This window comes from Nicotiana attenuata, unplaced genomic scaffold (assembly GCF_001879085.1).
Source record: "Nicotiana attenuata strain UT unplaced genomic scaffold, NIATTr2, whole genome shotgun sequence".
Lineage (NCBI taxonomy): Eukaryota > Viridiplantae > Streptophyta > Magnoliopsida > Solanales > Solanaceae > Nicotiana > Nicotiana attenuata.
This window is the reverse complement of record NW_017672656.1, coordinates 174,113-178,120: the sequence shown is the minus strand read 5'-3', so window position 1 is coordinate 178,120 and position 4,008 is coordinate 174,113.

Genomic DNA, 4,008 nt, shown 5'->3' with positions numbered 1-4,008 from the left:
AGAGTGTTGAGTGCTGAGTGCGAGTGCTGAGTGATGGAGTGGCATTGCTGTGAGGTTGCATTTACTTTTGTTGTTGCTGCATTTATTTGTTAAATTTCTTTGTGGCATTTACTGAGTTATGGAATTTACCTGTTTATTCCTGTTATTTTTAGAATTGTGAAAGATAAATAATTGGACTATTTCGCTCAGCTCGTCACTACTGCTCAGTTCCTTAGTTATTTCTGTTACTACTGAGGTGGTTGTACTCATACTACACCCTGCACTATATGTGCAGATCCAGGTGAGTTTGTTGAGTTCAGGCCGACTATCTATAGAGATTGCAAGGTAGCTGCCAGCGTCCGCAGGACCTCGTTACTCTTCTTGTCATTTCTTGTTTTGGACAGTTAGACAGTTTATATATCTTAGTTCATAGTTTTAGACGCTCATGACTTAGTGACACCCCGATATTTGGGACTCGGTTCCGTATTTTATATTATTTATATTTAGAGTTGGTATAGTTTATCAGGAATTAAATTATTGGAAATATTTTATTAAATTCTTATAATCAGATTAGTAGTAATTTTGGGAATAGGCTTGCCTTGTAACACGATAGGCGCCATCACGACCAATGTTAGATTTTGGGTCGTGACAAGTTGGTATCAGAGCCTAGGTTACATAGGTCTCACGAGTCATGAGCGGGTTTAGTAGAGTCTTGCGGATCGGTACGGAGACGTCTGTACTTATCTTTGAGAGGCTGCACAACTTTTAGGAAAACTTCACCTTCTTGAATTCTTATCGTGCGGTATTGATTCAGCTTGAAGTGTAACTCTTTGAATTCCTTTCACGCATTCGTATGCGCACATGAGCGCTCGGTATCAGTTGTGCATCGACTGTTTGTGATTCCATGGACGAGGTGCGAGATGTGATTTCTGTGTGTTGATGTTGGGCCAGTCTGGAGGACTTGAGGCCGAGTTTTGACTATAGATTGAGCACTGAGGTGTTGATTGTGTGAGCACGTGTTTATATGTCCGTTGGTGTCCCTATTAGTGGGATTTGTAATTTGATGGCTATGTGGCGAGTATGATTTGACTGCGAGATTGTGTTCGGATTGATCGAATGTGACGAGAAGGGTTTACTTGAGATGTAGCAACGACTAATGGGTGTTTGATTTGTGACTTGATATAGCTTGTTCAGGCTCTGTCAGATAAGAGGTTTATTACCAGCATTTGGTTGTTTTGGGCAGCTGCTATGATTAGAAATCATCATTGTGAGTGTTTAAATTATGTGGTATATCATGTGATTTTAGTTATGTTTTAGACTCGTTCGAGGACGAACGTTTGTTTAAGAGGAGGAGGATGTAACGACCCGATCGTTCGTTCTAAGAGTTGTAGCCCCGTTCTCTCATTTATGTTTCTTTATATGTTGTTCAGCTGTGTTGAGTTGTATCGAGTAAGTAGGTTTGGGTTCGAAGTAGTTTTGGAGTGAAATGATCACTTAGTCTCCTAATTAGAAAGCTAAGTTAGAAAAGTCAACCGGAAGTTGACTTATGAGTAAAAGAATTTGGATTTGGATTTTATGATTCGATTAGCTTCGTTGGGTGATTTTAGACTTAGGAGTGTGTCCGGAATGTAATTTGGAGGTACGTGGTAGAATTAGGCTTGAATTGGCAAAAGTTGGAAGTTTAAAAGTCTTAGGCTTGAATTCGAGGTTGATTTGGTGTTTTGGTGTTGTTTTGGGTGTTCCGGAGGTTCGACTAAGTTCGGGTAGTGATATATGACTTGTTGAAATTATTGATTTAGGTCCCGAGGGCCTCGGGTGAGTTTCGGATAGGTTTGGATTGTGTTGCACTCGTTTTTCTTATGTTTCGACGCCGTTTCTTCAAGCATAAATGATATCATATTGAACAAATGAGCTTTGATTTCTGTTTTGGATTGAAGCATTAGATTCGTATTGTAATTACGGACCCGTAACAAAAAGAATCGTCGAATTTGGACATCGTATGAGGATTTTATGGTCATTTTGCTAAGAGTTAGGTTGCCAGATTTTTCAGATTAATTACGAAATTGCCATTAGCAGCGTATTTAAAAATCTGCACTATTTGCAAATATTAAAACCTACATATCTCCTTCGTTATAAGGTCAAATTGAGTGATTCAAAAGCCTAACTTGACTAAAATTTCACAAGGAATCCATTGGAGACTACAAGGTAGCTGCCAGCGTCCGCAGGACCTTGTTACTCCTTTTATCATTTCTTCTTTGGACAGTTAGACCGTTTATATATCTCAGTTCATATTTTTAGACGCTCGTGACTTAGTGACACCCCGATGTTTGGGACTCGTTTCCGTATTTTATATTATTTATATTTAGAGTTGGTTTAGTTTATCAGGAATTAAATTATTGAAAATGTTTTATTAAATTCTTATAATCAGATTAGTAGTAATTTTGGGAATAGGTTTGCCTTGTAACACGATAGGCGCCATCACGACCAAGGTTAGATTTTGGGTCGTGACAAGTTGGTATCAGAGCCTAGGTTACATAGCTCTCACGAGTCATGAGCGGGTTTAGTGGAGTCTTACGGATCGGTACGGAGACGTCTGTACTTATCTTGGAGAGGCTGCAGAACCTTTAGGAAAACTTCACCTTCTTGAATTCTTATCGTGCGGTATTGATTCATCTTGAAGTGTAACTCTTTGAATTCCTTTCACGCATTCGTATGCACACATGAGCGCTCGGTATCAGTTGTGCATTGACGATTTGTGATTCCATGGACGAGGTGCGAGATGTGATTTCTGTGTGTTGATGTTGGGCCAGTCTGGAGGACTTGAGGCCGAGTTTTGACTATAGATTGAGCACTGAGGTGTTGATTGTGTGAGCACGTGTTTATATGTCCGTTGGTGTCCCTATTAGTGGGATTTGTGATTTGATGGCTATGTGGAGAGTATGATTTGACTGTGAGATTGTGTTCGGATTGATCGAATGTGACGAGAAGGGTTTACTTGAGATGTAGCAAGGACTAATGGGTGTTTGATTTGTGACTTGATATAGCTTGTTCAAACTCTGTCTGATAAGAGGTTTATTACCAGCCTTTGGTTCTTTTGGGCAGCTGCTATGATTAGAAATCATCGTTGTGAGTATTTGAATTATGTGGTATATCATGTGATTTCAGGTATGTTTTAGACTCGTTCGAGGACGAACGTTTGTTTAAGAGGGCGAGAATGTAATGACCCGATCGTTCGTTCTGAGAGTTATAGCCACATTTCCCCTATCTATGCTTATTTATATGTTGTTCAGCTGTGTTGAGTTGTATCGAGTTGGTAGGTTTGGGTTCGGAGTAGTTTTGGAGTGAAATGAACACTTAGTCTCTTAATTAGAAAGCTAAGTTAGAAAAGTCAACCGGAAGTTGACTTATCAGTAAACGAATTTGGATTTGGATTTTTATGATTCGACTAGATTCGTTGGGTGATTTAGACTTAGGAGTGTGTTCGAAATATAATTTGGAGGTCCGTGGTAGAATTAGGTTTGAATTGGCAAAAGTTGGAAGTTTAAAAGTCTTAGGCTTGAATTCGAGGTTGATTTGGTGTTTTGGTGTTGTTTTGGGTGTTCCGGAGGTTCGACTAAGTTCGGGTAGTGATATATGACTTGTTGAAATTATTGATTGAGGTCCCGAGGGCCTCGGGTGAGTTTCGGATAGGTTTGGATTGTGTTGCACTCGTTTTTCTTATGTTTCTACGTCGTTTCTTCAAGCATAAATGATATCATATTGAACAAATGAGCTTTGATTTCTTTTTGGATTGAAGCATTAGATTCGTATTGTAATTACGGACCCGTAACAAAAAATCGTCGAATTTGGACATCGTATGAGGATTTTATGGTCATTTTGCTAAGAGTTAGGTTGCCAGATTTTTCAGATTAATTACGAAATTGCCATTAGCAGCGTATTTAAAAATCTGCACTATTTGCAAATATTAAAACCTACATATCTCCTTCGTTATAAGGTCAAATTGAGTGATTCAAAAGCCTAACTTGACTA